The 18,157-nt window shown below is 48.1% G+C and overlaps 1 protein-coding gene and 1 pseudogene across 1 annotated transcript in view; both read left to right on the top strand.

Moving 5' to 3' along the window:
• Positions 1–18,157, top strand: part of foxp1b (forkhead box P1b) — a 205,659-nt gene that overhangs the window by 73,888 nt on the left and 113,614 nt on the right. The window contains exon 5 of the mRNA XM_056606125.1: positions 1–94. This exon is cut by the window's left edge and continues 79 nt beyond it. The gene's annotated coding sequence lies outside the window, so the exon portion shown is untranslated. The remainder of the gene's footprint in view (positions 95–18,157) is intronic.
• The window catches only part of LOC130402418 (kinase suppressor of Ras 2-like), a 33,739-nt pseudogene that overhangs the window by 68 nt on the left and 15,514 nt on the right, over positions 1–18,157 (top strand).

Raw genomic sequence — 18,157 nt, 5'->3', positions numbered from 1 at the left:
AACAGAGGGCGGAGCCAGGGAAGGCCCGCCCAAGAGCGCCACGCCGACGGGGGAGGTGAGCGCGGCGGACATCCTGCACCTCCAGCAGCACCAGGTAGACACACACACACACACACACACACACACACACACACACACACACACACACACACACACACACACACACACACACACACACACACACACACACACACACACACACGTCGCCCCCATCACCTCCACTCCTCATTAATGCCACCCCCTCCCCCCCAACACACTCTTTGCAAAGTGCCACTTAATATTTAATCCCCCCCCTCCAAGTAGAACATCCAGTACATAAACACATTATTATTATTATTTATGTATATTGCGGGGTATTTCTGAATATTTCATTGGAGTGCTCTCCTTGTGATCGTGTGTTTGGTTTCCCCGCTCGTGGTTATCGTGGCGTGAGGCTTCTGCAGCCCCCTCGCCACACACTATTCACCCGAGCGGCGTCGGACACGTTTTAAGTGTGTGGGTGCCACAGGATTACCGAGACAGTTGTTTCTTCTGTGTGTGTGTGAGGGGGGGGGCTGGTGTTGACTCTGTCACCTTAGCGGGACGTCACCGGTCGTGGCATTAGCCGCGAGGCCTCACGCCTCGCGGCTAATGCCACGGCCGCACAGCGGAGGCAGCGAGACGCGTGGCCGACATCGACATGACGGGGAAACAAAACATTCCCAATCGGGAGGGGGGGCAGGGGGGGGGGGGGGGCCGGGGGGCAGAGTTGAGACAAACAGACAGGCTCTTTCTGTTGGTGTGAGCGCCACGCGTGACACATGACGCTGCTTTTAGAAGGGGGACGCGCTTTGAAAAGATCAACAGCGTCGCAACGAGGCGATGGTGTGCATGAGTCGTGTGTCGTCCCCCCCCCCCCCCCCCCGTCCCCCCCATCCTGATCCCGGCCCTGAGTGGATGAGGCTTGTTGTCAGGAGTCGTTTGGTGACGAAACCCAGGCACTTCTGCGCTGCCGCGCACGCTGCCCGACCGGCGCGCCACTGTCAGCCAGCATCTGTCACCACTCTGCATGGGAGAGGCACTGGAACGGGAATCACACTATAGTCACGCTTGTTTTGTTTTTCCTGTACTAACTGTATATATATATACACTCCATAGATACTATATATGGCGGTATAACAGTTGCCCGGGTTGCAGCCTGTTTAGTTGGTTCCCTGTGTTTGTTCTTTTCTCTGTCTGCTTTCCTGTTCGGTAGCAAAGTGGAGACAACTAGTGACCAAGATGAGAGGGGGAGAGAGACAACTAGTGAACAAGATGAGAGGGGGAGAGAGACCACTAGTGAACAAGATGAGAGGGGGAGAGAGACAACTAGTGAACAAGATGAGAGGGGGAGAGAGACCACTAGTGAACAAGATGAGAGGGGGAGAGAGACAACTAGTGAACAAGATGAGAGGGGGAGAGAGACCACTAGTGAACAAGATGAGAGGGGGAGAGAGACCACTAGTGAACAAGATGAGAGGGGGAGAGAGACCACTAGTGAACAAGATGAGAGGGGGAGAGAGACAACTAGTGAACAAGATGAGAGGGGGAGAGAGACAACTAGTGAACAAGATGAGAGGGGGAGAGAGACAACTAGTGAACAAGATGAGAGGGAGAGAGAGACCACTAGTGAACAAGATGAGAGGGGGAGAGAGACAACTAGTGAACAAGATGAGAGGGGGAGAGAGACAACTAGTGAACAAGATGAGAGGGGGAGAGAGACAACTAGTGACCAAGATGAGAGGGGGAGAGAGACAACTAGTGAACAAGATGAGAGGGGGAGAGAGACCACTAGTGAACAAGATGAGAGGGGGAGAGAGACCACTAGTGAACAAGATGAGAGGGAGAGAGAGACAACTAGTGAACAAGATGAGAGGGGGACAGTGGGGAGACAGTGGGGAGACAGAATGGCTTTCAATTTGAGCTTGCATTGGTTTACTTCATGCCATGTACGGTGGCCTGCCGGGGTCTCAACAAACACGTGCACATTTTCCGTGCACACGGGCAGAACAGAGCTTGACAGAATGGAAACAAGATCATAGAATAAGTGTGTTCTTCATCCATCCCGATTGTCCGTGTCATTACTAGCACCTTTGGGCCCTCACTTCAGTGTACCTAACAGGCCCTCCTCTTGTCTCCCTCGTGCCTCCAAACCCCCAGCCCCCCCCCCACACTTCCAGCTCCCAGAACGCACCCTCTTGTCAGTTGGGGGAATCGCGGGCCATGCTGAATTCATTACGGCGGTAGTCACACACATAACCGTGGATACAATTTCAATAACTGCAGGCCACAGTTGAGTAAACAGTTACGCTGAAACCTAATTCCTGTTGACTTTTCCCTTCAGTTCCTCGCCAGGGGCGCGTTCTGATTCGTTCCGCAGAGACACCAGGGGTTTAGAGAGCTGATGAATGTGATGCGGGCGAGAGACACCGGGAGAGAGAGGGGTGGGAGTGGGAGAGGGGTGGGGAGGAGTGGCTGCCAGGGGCAGCGTCATGGCCGTGCAGTTGACTATTTGCGTTTGATTTTAGTCATCTAGGAGACCTTTTCTTGCTCAAGGATTGACCACAGGTAGACATCCTTACCGAAAGATATTTCTGCACCCAATGAAGCCAGGGGGGCAAAGGGACGACAAACAAGCCAAACCAACAAGGGAGCACCTTCCCTGAAGGTGGGAGGCAGTTGTGCACCTTGGGGCTTCCTGGTTGTTCTCCAGGATCTCTGTGGCTTCAAACAGAAGTGGGGGAAACAAACACATTGTGGCTTTTCCTTTCTTCTTAAATCCTGGTAAACACGGTTTGGTGTGTCGCTGGTACTTCCCAACATGGTAAATAGCCGCTGCGTCTTATTTTTATGCCCTCCCTAACAAATCCGAGGGGGTTTAATTTCTGCGGTTGCAGTAGAAACGGAAGTGAGGCGTATTAATTGTTCTGTGTGATAAATGACGCGTGGCTAGAGATGAAGGAAGAGGTGTGTCTTTTCTGTTTCTCTCTCTCTCTCTCTCTCTCTCTCTCTCTCTCTCTCTCTCTCTCTCTCTCTCTCTCTCTCTCTCTCTCTCTCTCTCTCTCTCTCTCTCTCTCTCTCTCTCTCTCTCTCTCAGCACTGTGCTTTGATAGGCTACTTACCAAAGGGTGTGTTTCTGGCTAGCAGGCTGGCAGTCTCTTTTTATTCTCCCATTAGACTAACCCAGGATTTTCACTCATGCACCGTGAACCATGTTAATTGTCCCCAGGGCATTAAGATCTTCGCTCAATTACTTGATAACTCTTTACGTTTTTTTTCTCTTCTTTTGGTGCGGTGGCATTTCACAGTGGCTTCTTCAAAGTTTTATTTGTGCCGCTGACACTAACACAAATCTTACTAGTGACACCAAAAGCTTCTTTTGTGTCCTTTGTTCTCAGTAAAAAGAGATGAAGATGCCGCTTTCCATTTTTTCTATTATTTGAAGCTTAAAAAAGCTTAGAAAATAGACGAAAATCAATCAAGAGTTTTCCCCAGACTCAAGGTGCAGATGCATTAGCGCTCTCCCAGAGTCCCTGGGAACAACAAACCTGGCCATGACATATCATTTATTCTTATTAGGGAACATAACTATGAAAGACAGTGCTCATTAATAAAGACGGGGGATGAAATAATTGTAATCTGTTTGATCATCTCGACGCTGACAGGGGAATTTATCTTGTAGACTCGTCAGATTTAGGGGAAGTGGACCATAAGCTTGGTTTAAGCATCTCTATTAGTAAGTCAAATACTCCTTTTTAATGATCGACGACGGAGAGGTGGCTCTGGGTTCGCTTCCAATGGTTCAGTCTGCAAAACACATTACAGGGGAAAACAAAGAACCCTCTTGAGTAACCCAAACTTATTTCTTTGTGTTGTTAACTCAGGACACACTGAAATTCAATTTTGTTTTTCATTAAAAATGGGTTTTATGGAATGAGTTATAGTTTTTAGCTTCATGACCTTCTGGCTGTTGCACATGTTCAGGCCTTTGTTGTTGTGACCATAAGCTTTCTGGCTGTCAATCGTGTTTAAAAAATACCAACACAGTATGAGAATATGCTTTTCCAAATAATTAGAGCCTATTTATTTTCAAGGAATTATAACTTCATACTAAGTCCTTTTTCTTTTTTTTTTTTTACTACCTCTTTTCTTTGTTTTTCGAGTCGGTCCTCAAGAGGAAGTGCAGATGGAAAGCAAACAACACCCAAACAAACATGAAACGGTTGTGTTTCTGCAATTACTTGCAGGCTTGTTTTTTCTTTGGGTTTGGTTTTATTTTGTTTTCGTTCTTTTCTTTTTTTTGTGCAACAGGAAGTGGTGTGAAAAAGTGAGCCTCCATGGCAACAGCTGAAATGGTGTAAACAAACAAGAGGCCCAGGATTGACGTTGAGGGAGTTGCGTCGGTGCGCGGCTCCCTTTTGAAGCTGTTGTCTCCGGGACATTCAAGTCCGTGCACATCCATTTCTCATGATGTACGATCAATTTCGATAGCCTGTTTGTACTACCGCTCAGGTTTAAGCATGCTGTTGATCGCTCCGGTGCAAAATGTGGTTGCAACCCATGCAGCTGTGGGATATTAAATATTAATATCCTGTTTTTCAAAAAGGACCCCCTTTAGTTCGCAGTGTAAGCCGTTCCTGAGATTTCAGCCTTTTAAGACGAAGGCAACCCAACGATATCTTAAAAGCAGCCATTATTTTGCACAGTAACGTATATATAGAGAAGGGGGATACAAGAAAGAAAATACATATAATTTCCCTTTTTATGTATTCAGTTTTGCCCCTCTACCTTGGGGGGTTGCGTGCAGGAGAGAGAGCCCACACATACACAATCACATAAATAATCACACCCACACAGTGGTGGCAGCAGATAGCGCTAGCACTGCATTGACACAGCTAGTATTTGCATAATGCAGAGCTTACCAGGCCCCTCGCTGGAGCCCCTGAAGGTAGATGAAGGTGCTCCTCAGATGAGTCGTTTCTGGACTGGTTCCATCCAGCTCAAGTGGTTGTAGTCGGGGTATCAGGGGGCGCTAGGAGATAAGCACTGTGAACCAACACATGCACACACACAGTGGTGACTAGGGATGGAGATCCAAACCCGCTTCTATCAAGGACCCGGTTCCACTTTTTTCAAAACCCGAAAATCATTAACGTTTGGGCTTATTGATACCACTATCGAGTGCCGTCGTTCATTTATCATTTTTTTAACGTAACGTAATAGTGTCCCTCGAGTCACGTCACGGCATTTAAATCAAATCAATCCAATCACTGCAGCGTGTCCACCAATGTTTTTGAATGGAATTGTAAGCAAACGGGTATTACAAGTGAAGCCTGGCAGTTAACTTTGCTCGCGGGGATGGCTGAACGGGCGAAAAGGGCGAAAGTCGTTTATTGTAAAGGGGGGACACAACCTCAATGGCCAAGCACATTAGCATTGTGCATCATATAAAGACCAAATGCAGTACCTTTGACTGTCTCTGAGTTGAAAAGACTCCTGTCTCCTCCTTCTCCTGTCGCACCACAGACCGGCCCGTCTTAATCATCCACTCAAAGTACGAGCGGTAATCGCACACACAGACATTATCGCTAGTCCCGTCAGTTAAAAATAGTAATCCAATTGTGAAATCTGTGTTGTAATCGGCAGCATACAAGCTAGTTATCTTAAAAGTTAATAAAGTTTCAGATGTCATGATGTGTTAGGTTGGCTCAATAAAACGACTGATAGGTTATCATGATTCGTTCAAATGTAACAGAGTAACGTTCAATTTAGTTTTTGGTGAGAAACATGAGTTATACTGTATTACTCATGTTTCTGTATTACTAATGCAGTTGTATAGTGTGCTCTAATCATTTCAGTATATATAATTAAAACTACTGATGTCAATATTTATTAAAATTACATATTTAATTTCTTCAGGCCTCCGACTGAAGAAGGAGGCCTTCCGGGATATGATATCCTGGAGGACTCCTGACTCGGTTGCAGGGTACCGACAGGCTCGAAGGGCTGCAGCGGCTGCCGTGTCGGAGGCTAAGCAGCGGGTGTGGGAGAAGTTCGGAGAGGCCATGGAGAAGGACTTTCGGTCGGCACCAAAGTGTTTCTGGAAGACTATCCGGCACCTCAGGAGGGGGAAACGGGGAACCATCCAAGCTGTGTACAGTAAGGATGGGACTCTGTTGACCTCAACTGAGGAGGTCGTCGGACGTTGGAAGGAACACTTTGAGGAACTCCTGAATCCGAATAACACGCCCTCTATGTTGGAGGCAGAGCTCGAGGTTGATGGTGTTTTCGTCGTCAATTTCCCTGGTGGAGGTCACTGAGGTAGTCAACATCTCCGCAGTGGCAAAGCCCCAGGGATGATGAGATCCAGCCAGAAATGCTAAAGGCTCTGGGTGTTGAGGGGCTGTCATGGTTGACACGCCTATTCAACATCGCGTGGGAGTCGGGTACAGTGCCAAAGGAGTGGCAAACCGGGGTGGTGGTTCCCCTGTTCAAAAAGGGGGACCAGAGAGTGTGTGCCAATTACCGGGGTATCACACTCTCAGGCCTCCCTGGTAAAGTCTACTCCAAGGTGCTGGAAAGGAGGGTTCGGCCGATCGTCGAACCTCAGATTGAAGAGGAACAATGCGGTTTTCGCCCCGGACGTGGAACTACGGACCCAGCTCTTCACTCTCGCAAGATCCTGGAGGGGGCCTGGGAGTATGCCCATCCGGTCTACATGTGTTTTGTGGATCTGGAGAAGGCGTTATGACCGGGTCCCCCGGGAGAAACTGTGGGAGGTGCTGCGGGAGTAGGGGGTAAGGGGGTCTATCCTCAGGGCCATCCAATCTTTGTACTCCAAAGCAAGAGCTGTGTTCGTGTTCTCGGCAGCCAGTCAGTTTCGTTCTCAGTGGGTGCTGGTCTCAGCCAGGGCTGCGCCTTGTCACCAATCCTGTTTGTGATATACATGGACAGGATATCGAGGCGTAGTCGTGGGGGGGAGGGGTTGCAGTTCGGTGGTCTGAGGATCTCGTCACTGCTTTTTGCAGATGATGTGGTCCTCATTGGATCATCGGCCTGTGACCTTCAGCACTCACTGGATCGGGCTGGCGGCCGAGTGTGAAGCGGCTGGGATGAGGATCAGCACCGCTAAATCTGAGGCCATGACTCTTAGCAGGAAACCGGTGGATTGCTTACTCCGGGTAGGAAATGAGTCTTTAGCCCAAGTGAAGGAGTTCAAGTACCTCGGGTCTTGTTCGCGAGTGAGGGTACTATGAGCGTGAGATTGGCCGGAGAATCGGAGCAGCGGGGGCGGTATTGCGTTCGCTTTACCGCCACCGTTGTAACGAAAAGAGAGCTGAGCCGCAAGGCAAAGCTCTCGATCTACCGGTCGATCTTCGTTCCTATCCTCACCTATGGTCATGAGGGCTGGGTGATGACCGAAAGGACGAGATCGCGGGTACAAGCGGCCGAGATGAGTTTTCTCAGAAGGGTGGCTGGCGTCTCCCTTAGGGATAGGGTGAGAAGCTCAGCCATCCGTGAGGAACTCGGATTAGAGCCGCTGCTCCTTTACTTAGAAAGGAGTCAGCTGAGGTGGTTCGGGCATCTGGTAAGGATGCCCACTGGGCGCCTTCCTTGGGAGGTGTTTTCAGGCACGTCCAGTGGGGAGGAGACCTCGGGGAAGACCCAGGACTAGGTGGAGAGATTATATCTCAACACTGGCCTGGGAACGCCTCGGGATCCCCCCGTCAGAGCTGGTCAATGTGGCCAGGGAAAGGGAAGTCTGGGGCCCCCCTGCTTGAGCTGCTCCCCCCGCGAACCTGACCCCGGATAAGCGGATGACGATGAGGATGAGGATGAGGACATATTTAATTTAAAATACAATTATTTATTTCTTAAATATTTTCCTCATCACGAAAAACGCGACGTATTTCCACCAATTAATAAAATTGTTTCGATAGTGGTATCAATAGAGGTTCAGATCGTTAAGGAGTATCGAAAAATGGTATCGATATCAATAAATATTAATGATCCCTATCCCTAATGGTGATACTTACTATTTAGTTCATTGGCCGAGGCTTTTAACCACAGCGATTGACCAGGAATTCAGGTGTATCCCATCAATGAGCCGGTAGGGGGTTGCTGAAGACATTGAGAAGACATTGGGGATCTAACCAAGATCTTTTTGGCTGGGAGGGGAACACCCAGCCTAGGGCACGGGCAAACCATCCTGACGCTGCCGTTGTAATAGGAGGGGACCTCATAGTTTGAGTTGATGATGCAAGAAAGACCAACGGCAAGGTGCCACACCAAATCTGCGACTTCAATTTTTGAGACTGATGAGCCTCCTCTTTCACCCATTGATATAGCTGGAATGAAACTATAAAATAAAACACTAACACAGTTTGAGTGTATTCAATTCATGTCCACACCTAAATCGGTAAGCCGGCAGAACTATGCTGATGGCTGTTATCAATTCGTTTTGAACTCGTGGTTCGGACGTCTTCCTCCAACCTCCAGTGAGCAAGAGGTCTCAGAGGTCTACAGCATCAGGGCAGGGAGGGTTGCAGTGTAGAGCCTCTCGGTCTGGTCAGGTGGGAAGCCCTCCTGGCCAGGACGCTAGGGGTGGGAGTGGAGTGGTATGGAGGGTTCACGGTTCAAGTCGACGGAGGGGGTTACTCATTCTAGTTGACGCCACGCCAGCTCTCTGTGTGATGATGGGTTCTGGGGGGGGATGGACATGTGTAGGTTGCTGGGCTTGCAGCGTGCAGAGCCAGAAACTGAAGCATCGTGTGTCTCCACAGCTCCTAAAGATGATGCGGCTCTCCTCTCGGTCTGCTTTGCGTCGAAACGCTTTTGAGTGCATCGCAGTCTAAACACTTTCCTGCCCGACGGGCTTGCAGTGGCATGTGTATGTGCGTGCACATTTGTGCCCATGTTACAGCATGAAGCATATCCTGTGGCATATGCATGTATGGGTATTTGAGTCACAGATATACCATATTCAATGGCTCACACAACCAAAGGCACGTTCTTAGGGGATATCTTCCAAGAATGCGAGAAGTCGACCAAGACCACGAGAAAGGCACGCTTCTATATTCTGATTCTGATTTATTACATTCTTTACTCTGAGAAAGCTTCATTAGGCAAATATCAAAGCAACCTGAGAGAGGAGGATACTGAAGATGTGGACTCCAGTCAAAGTAGCGTCATTCAGGGGGGGTATGGGGTAGGATCTCCAGGCCTTCAGGTTCCCCAGGCCTTCAGGTTCTCCAGGGCTTCAGGTTCTCCAGGCCGTCAGGTTCTGCAGGCCTTCGGCTTCTCCAGGCCTTCAGGTTCTCCAGACTGTCAGGTTCTCCAGGCCTTCAGGTTCTCCAGGCCTACAGGTTCTCTAGGCCGTCAGGTTCTACAGGCCTTCAGGTTCCCCAGGCCTTCAGGTTCTCCAGGCCTCAGGGACCCAGACCGTTCTCCGGTTCCAAAGACCTTTACTTTCTGTGCATAAACTGTTGATATTGTCAGCTGGGCGGCGAGGCTGTATTGAAAAAATGTGAGGGTGAAGGATACATCGGTGTTATACACCGCATATTGCCCAAATTGCTTTATTGTTAAATGATAGTGCTCTGTCCACATTTGAATAATTTCATGGAATCCCTCTCACAGAACAGTTTAATTATGTTATCACACACTGGTAACATCTGTCTTTATAGCGCACCGGTGTGACAGTTTTATTACAGGATGGCTTTCTCTGCTGGTTCTGGGAATTGATGTGTGATGTGATTAATAATCACAAGAATGGAGGTGAAAATTGAACAATAATGCGCTGGTATGTTTAAAAATCGGGTGGGTGGGTAATTGTTATCAGAGGAATAAAGAACAGCATATGTAACCTGAAAGTTATGGGGATTGTTTCCAAACAAAGCCCAATCTTCTCTCAGTTTGAGGCGCGTTGGAAGTGTTCGCTGTAATGTACGTATACGTGGTTCGCCTAAGTATACGATATTGCAAAAAGTTTTGCGTTCTTGCTGCAGGCTGTGTAGCATCCGGTTTGTGTGCGGTAAAGAGAACAAGAAGAAAAAAATGATAAAAACTCCAAAATTGTCTTCCAGTCCCATCTCGGAATGACATGTGCCACACATGTGAACTCATCCATTTTGTTGAGTCTACTGCTTTGTTTCACCGCCCGTGCCCCCCAGGAGGTGAAGAGGCACCACACAACACCACACACACACACACACCACACACCACACACACACACACACACACACACACACACACACACACACACACACACACACACACACCACACACACCACCACACACACACACACACCCACACACACACACACACACACACACAACGGTTTTAAATATAGAGTTGAATGTTCCATGAGTTGACATCCTGTTTACACACGCCCTCTCCCTGGCCCGCTTCATGTGGGCAGCATGGTGGAAAGGGTGGGGTGTCCACAAGGGCATGCAAAGGAGCGGTTTGACAATGATGTCATCTTCTAGAGTGGCTCTTCAAACTTGTTCATCTACACACACACACACACACACACACACACACATCACACACCACCACACACACACACACACACACACACACACACACCCCTCGAACCATGTGGTAGACGAGGTAGATATCCTCACCATAGGCTGTGGGCGGGGAATGACAACGTCTCAGCTAGAAGAGGTCGATCATGCAGCAAAGGTTGTAGGAGATGAGGTCAAAGTATATTTTTTAGAAGGCAGAAAGATGTTTACACCCTTTTCAAAGGTGGCCTCTGCCTTTTCTGTGAAGAAGGATGAAGTGAGAGAGAGTAGATCTCTCTCTCTCTCTCTCTCTCCCTGACATGCCGGTGCTGGTACGCTTGAGTATCCGTCTGAGGCAGCGGCGACGGTTGGCATTGTCTGCGTGCATCCATGCTTGGGCCTGTGTCTGAGTGTGCGTGTATGTGCTGATGTGTACACATGCACCAAGGAATGTTTTTGTGTGGTGTCGAGGTTGATATCCTCCCTTATGTTAATGAATTTCCACCCCCCGCATGCTGGTATCATTAGGAGTGGTGAAGTGACTCTCATTGTGTGCCACCAGCATGCCCACGACCTCAACGCCCCCTCCGCCTCTGTGTTGTTACCTGCTTACTGCTGCCCCCTGAACTCCCAAGCAGGTGTCTCCCTGAGCGACTGGGCCTGGAGAAGAAAGGGACCACCTCTTATGTATGCCATTTATGTTCTGCTTCGGTTGTCCTGTGGCTGGCAGCCATTGCACTCCCCTTTTCACTTCCAGTCTCCAGACACGCTCGATGGGAGGAGAAGTGGGAGAAGGAACCGGTGGTAGCAGATAGAACCAGCATGGAGGGTCACGTTAGACCGATGGATCAGAGTACTGTAGTTAGCCAATCAAAGAAAGGATTGTGAGACAACGTGTCAATAATGTGTGTTTGATATTTTGTCTCTGTTGTTTCAAGTCATAGCTCTATTCACAAATCACAGGCCAAAAATAGCAAATCATCTGCAGGTTCCATTTAACCTAGAAGCATTTTTAAGCCCCTCCCTCCCTGATGAACATTCAAAACAAGACACAGCAAAATGTGCACACTCACACTCACACTCACTCACACTCACACTCACACTCACACTCACTCACACTCACACTCACATCTCACATCTCATCTCACACTCACACTCACACTCACTCACTCCACTCACACTCACACCTACACTCACTCACACTCACTCACTCACTCACACTCACCTCACACTCACACTCACACTCACACTCACACTCACACTCTCTCTCTTTCTCTGCTCTCTCTCTCTCCCTCTCTCCCCCACACTTAAGTTAATTTCTCAAATCAGACGATATTCATTTTGTTTGATCTTTACAGTTCTAGACATGATTTGACGGAGCCCTAGGATACGTCAGATTATTGCGGGCTCAGAGCGTGTTGTAACAACCATTGTATTTGTCACAACACAACACAAAATCACAGTTCACGATGTTTACATTTAGCGGAACATCATGTCTCATTTGACTAGAAACCATTCTTTCAGAGCAGGCACATTTGACCCAATTTATTAAGGATTGCGCTAAAGGATGCACAATTTCTCCTGGGAAAACATTCATGTGCAGGGCTTATCCATTTTTAATGAGAGCTCTACTTTAAAAACTTCATAGAATTAATATGTATCAGCCAAGTCTTTACTACGCACAAAACTTCAGGGTAATTAATATTATAGGCTGTGCTTGTTAACACCCCAATGCAAGTGCAATGTAGATCAATTAACATAGAATGGGCCCCAAGGAATTGGACAGATAAGGGTTAAACGAGCTATTGAAATTGAAACCGGGGCCGGCTCCTCTTAAAACACTTATTTGTTTCATAAGCCCTAATCCACGTCGCGGCGTTCCCCTCAGATCTAGGCACCCATGGTTGCTGTAAAACCCCCCATTATAACGGGAAGAGGTGCCAGAGCTGGCTTGTGCGTCGAACGTGGCACCACGCATCAGGGTTTGTTTTATCACTGCACACGCTTACGGGCATGTGGATGTGTGGCACAGAGGTGCCGCTGGCTTTGACGCCGGGCCTAATGCGAAAGCCCTGTAGTGAGACTGGCTGCCATATCTTATTCATGAGCCGTGGCGCCCTCCTCTCTTTGCTCCTCCTCCTCCGTCTCGTTCTACTCCTCAGCCTTCCTGCCCCTAATCTCTGCTGCTCTTCCACCCCTCCATCTCTTGTGCTCCTCTTCTGGCTCCTCCTTCTCTTCCTCCCTCATTCTCTTCTTACTCCTCCTCTTCTGGCTACTCCTTCTCTACCTCCTCCTTCTCTTCTTACTCCTCCTCCTTGGCTCCTCCTTCTCTACCTCCTCCTTCTCTTCTTACTCCTCCTCTCTGGCTCCTCCTCTCTTCCTCCTCCTTCTCTTCTTGCTCCTCCTCTTCTGGCTCCCTCCTCTTCTGGCTCCTCCTTCTCTACCCCCTCCTCCTTTCCCTCCTCCGAGGAGTGTAGCAGTTAGCGCTCATTCCTGACATCATCACCTCACCAGAGGGTGGGGTGTTGGGGGGGTGGTGGGTGGGGACTACGGTGGAACTGTGGGACTCAGAAGGGAGTCTTAGCAACAGAAACAAACACACTATTGCTTTGCAATTACCGCTGTAGGCGCATTAGCTACTATCGCGCCGGCAACCAACAGATATCGCTCCCTTGGGTGCTTTTATGCACCAACTGTGAGCACCCTGTCTGCGCTCCTTAAGGACTCCAGAACAGTTAGCAGTAAACAGGTTAGCTTATGGCTGTTCAGTGCTGCTAATCGGGGTGTTCACAATGCATCACTCACTACCCCTGTATTCATTTTTCTCTGGGGCCGTGAAAAAGTGAATTACAGTCCGCTCCACCCATCATTTCTGGAAACCAAAAAAAAAACAGTTTCCTTACATTCCTGTTGCTCTGGGTTCGGTGGCACCCCCTGAACGTGGCGTGGAAAAGCCTGTCAAATGTACAAGCGAGAGACCAATGACCTCGTTTGTGCATGTGTGTGTGTGTGTGTGTGTGTGTGCAGAATTGTCCATCGCAGAGCACTTCCCATCAAGAAAATAAATCACCTCACAAGAACGCAGCAAATGGTAAATAAATACCATGGACGTTCTTATTTTTTCGAGTTTGGCAAGTGAAATATGATAAATAACTGCTGCTGTTGATGAGTCGGGACCTTCACTGGAGTAAATATGCCAAGACTGACACCTCTTGACTACTACAGGTCCCAGAGAGGACATATTTGATTGTTTGACATGTGTTGGCCCCGTCGTCGCTGGGCCTATTGATGATTAATAATGACACCATCCGGCCCCCTCACTGCCCCACCCCTCCGGTGTGTTCAGGCACGACGTGGCTCTATATTTTGTGAGAAAAATGGCGGCCGCACGCTGTATACCATTTAGAGAATGATATGGCGCGGGGCGGGGGATGCCTCCTCATAAATAAAGGTGATGGCACCTCGACATCCTGTGAACGACGGCCGCCATAAATACATCGCCAGGGCCAGACGTGGCGCCACGCCATCAATCTGTCCACACGCTTCATTCCTCAACAGTGTGTGTGTGTGTGTGTACTTTTCACACTGTATATCATGTGCTTGTGTGTATCGTGGATATTTACAGTGAGTGAGGAAAGTTACATTTAATTATGTATTCCTTTGCCTACCAGGAGGCCAGGAAAAAAAAAAAAAGAGTGAGTGGAGGAGCAAGGCAGTGTGGCTGTCGCTCGCTCTTTTCCCTCACTGCAGTGCGGCTGCCATTTCTGTTGTTATTTGCTTGTTTACGATCTTTGACATGATGTGATGGGATAGCTGTGCAAGTACTAGCCGGCAAATGGCACAGAAAATAAGACGGCGCTTTATGCCCACCGCACTCTCGCTCTGTCCCCTTCTTTATCTCTCACTCTCACACCCACACACACACACACACCCACACACACACACACACACACACACACACACACACACACACACACACACACACCACACACACACAACACTCACTCTCTCTCACCATCCTTTCTATCTTTCCATTCCTGTTGTATCTCTCACGCATGCACGCACGGCAGCATACACACACACACACACACACACACAGACACAGACACACACACAAACACCCACACACACACACTGAAAACACCCTCACCTGGAAACGCCATGCTGGGATTTTCATGATTGATATGACTGACTGACGTACTGGTTGTCTGACGGACTAGTTGACTGACAGACTGACAGACTGGTTGACTGGTTGACTGACTGACTGACGCTCGTTGGTTGACTGACGGACTGACTCGTTGACTGATGCCATTGATGCACTGCTATCTTACTTGGCAGAAAGACGTGCACATACTTTTTCACCCCAGTAGGACCCCAAAGGCGTCTGACACTAGCATGCCGGTATATTCACTAATGCGGTCACGTCTACACTAGAACAGCTTATATGACTCACCATTGTTTTGTGTGATCACATTTCATTAGGTAACTTCTCCCGGCATCTGTCCAATCATAAAACCACGTTGCCCACATGCTAGCATACATTAGACATGCTATTAGCATAGTAGATGTAGAGGCGAGCGGCAAAGTTCACAACGAGAGCTGATGAAAGCCATACATCCATAATGCACTTGCATGGGCATTCAAATGCGTAAGATGTCCCAGGGATGCAATTTCCAGCATTGCCGTTGCTGTGTTGTCTGTGGATATGCATCCTATTATTTGGCGGCACATACTTCTGGGACCGAGTTAATGTGTGTATTAATATGTGCTGGAGAGGCAGAGCGAGAGAGAGAGAGAGAGAGAGAGAGAGCGAGAGACTCATTTCCCTAATGTCCGCACTTATCGACACAACTTCCTCTGGTAGAAGAATCCCCTCTCTGCCACTTGGTGTAATGTTTTCGGTAATTACACGCACACACACTCCTTTTTTCTCTCCCCCTCCTTTTGTCGGGCTGAGGATAAACATTCCTGTAATCGCGGCGGTTGGCAACAGGCTTAGCCGTGTTGCCGTATCATCCGGATAAGTGGCAACGTGTAAATAATCAGTTAATTACTGTATTGATGCCATTGTCTTTTCCTGGTGAAGGCACGGTGTCCGTGGCAACAGATTGACGGTTGTTTTAGAAGAACGGGTACGAGACTAGCGAATAGGGAGAACGGTTGCTACACTACTCAAAGCCATTTCTTTCCTATGAGATCGGAGAAATAACACCTTTTAAAAGAAATACAACATTATGATACATTTTGTCTCTCTTTCTCTTTCTCCCTCTCTCCCCCTCTCTGCGGATATGAAATAATTGTACCCCTAGATTGCCGTGGGCCCCTATTAAACATTAAAATGCAGAAAAGCAAGAAAACTGAGAATCAGAATGATGGTATTTTGGATTGAATAATGTAAAATATCTGTAGGGCAACGCGGGGAGAAGCCAACTAGCTCAGGTTGAGTCTTCAAATGTTTTCCTCCACTGCCATGCTTATTCTTAATTACCCTGCTTATCTGCACACTCAACACTATATATAATATTTTCTCATTGCTAAATGCTAATTTCTCTAATCTTTTAATATCAGAATTATATGTATATGTCAGTGATTTTTTTGTTGTAAATGTCAGTGAAAGTCTTCCTAGGCTGTGTTTTTTAATTGGTGTGTTGGTCCAGCACATAAAGTTGAGAATTCATTCTTATATACCTTTTTATAATTGATTCACGTCCGTCCCCGGCATATGAATGTGGGCCTCCTTGATTCAGCTGTAGGTGCATTGTGTGGCACACACACACACACACACACACACACACACACACACACACACACACACACACACACACACACACACACACACACACACACACACACGCGCCACACACCACACACACCACACACACACACACACACACACACACACACACACACACACACTAACACTGGTATACCTGCACACAAATTACTTAGGTACGTAATTTTAAAGCCCCATTCAAACACACTGGTTACACAGCCTCAGTAAAACACCCGCGGCCCAATGGATAACTCCCATTCCTGGCATCTGCGTTGACAGTACCAATCAGCTGCCTGTTGCCTCTGAGGCTGACAAGAAGCAGATGATGTCACTTCCCCCTTCCTATTGGGTTATCGTGCTGATTGGCTGTAATTGAGCGATGCATTGGGCTCCAGCGGGCATACACTTGGCCCCGGAGGGAGGATGGAAGAAGAGAGAGGCTGGGTGGTGTTGGTGGAGGTAGTGGAGATGGTGGTGTTGATGGAGGAGGCAGTGATGGAGGAATATGTGGGGGTGGAGGTGGGGGTATTGGAGTGGTGGTGGGTGGTGGTGGTGGTGTGTGGTGGTGGTGGTGGTGGTGGTGGTGGTGGAGGTAGAGGTGGAGGTGGTAGTATTGGATGTGGTGATGGTAAAGAACGTGGTGGTGATGGAGGGGATTTTCTTGTAATGTCAAATGTGGAAACTAATCCCTCCAAAACCTCATTGTTTAGTTATGGAATCAAGTAACTTCATGCAGGCACATGACACATCGCCAGCACATGTGCCATGTTTTCCTGGTGAAATTAAGATGTTGCTTATCAATAAATACTTGCAGCATACAGAGATGTTGTTATTACAGAGCTCAGGTGTCAGTAACCTTTGCCAACCATTTCTCTTAAATCTAATCCCCCCAAAAAGCGCTAACAGAGCTTTTTCTCTTGTTACAAGCCTGAAGTCAAAAAAGCAATTCAGAAGATGAAATGCATTGGACAGGGATGGAGACAGCCTCTCTTAAAACCATCTCTGTGAATCAGGTTCTGTCTGTGGACTATATATGTGTGTTTATTATTATAGCTATGTGGTTTGTAATGTCTTGTAGTCCCTATTGTTGACAAATGCGAACTAAACGCTCACAAGCAGAACAGAATATGTCTTGTACATATTCATTTCGATGTTGCAATTTAAACCGAAACCGACATAAAATAAATAAAGTATTTCACAATCATTTTGTCATGAAAGGAGGCAACAATATAGCGGCGAAGGCTAATTATTCCAGCCAATCCCTCCCCTTCTGGCTACTCTCTTCGGTCGGCTCATTAGGGTTTGGCTAAATCGCCCAGCGCTTCACCATGGCTGTGTTCAACATCCCAATCATGCCAATCTATGTCCACAATAGCCTCCGGCCGCCCCCATAGGCAGGGCTGTGTAGGCAGGACGCTATCAGCCCGACTGACGAGGCAACGGCTGCGTAATGTGTCGGCTGCTCGCTCTAATGGAGCGAGTGGACGCAAAAACCCTTTGAAGTGTGACTCCCTTTACAATGGTGTGCCCACAGCACTTCTCCTTCCCCTCCTCCTCAACACAAAAAAACACAAACCAACACACACACACAGAGTCACAAACACTGGAATACCTGCAGAACTAATTTGTCGTTCCACCAGCTGTTTGAATCAAAGCTGTGAGCTCCTCTGAATTGATGAGTTAGTGAGGCCAGGAGAGCTTGACATTTGCTAGGTAGTGAGTATTAGAAGGGAGTAGCATGGGATGGTTGCAGAAGCCTTTTATAGCACAGCATCTATGTCTGTTGTTGTCGTTGCAGTATATAACCATTAGGCGTGCATTTTATTTAAAGAAGACAGTTTCTAATTGATGCAA

Source organism: Gadus chalcogrammus, chromosome 13 (assembly GCF_026213295.1).
Source record: "Gadus chalcogrammus isolate NIFS_2021 chromosome 13, NIFS_Gcha_1.0, whole genome shotgun sequence".
In the NCBI taxonomy this organism is placed as follows: Eukaryota; Metazoa; Chordata; class Actinopteri; order Gadiformes; family Gadidae; genus Gadus; species Gadus chalcogrammus.
Note: the sequence above shows the minus strand (reverse complement) of the source record. Positions and strands in the feature narration are given on the sequence as shown.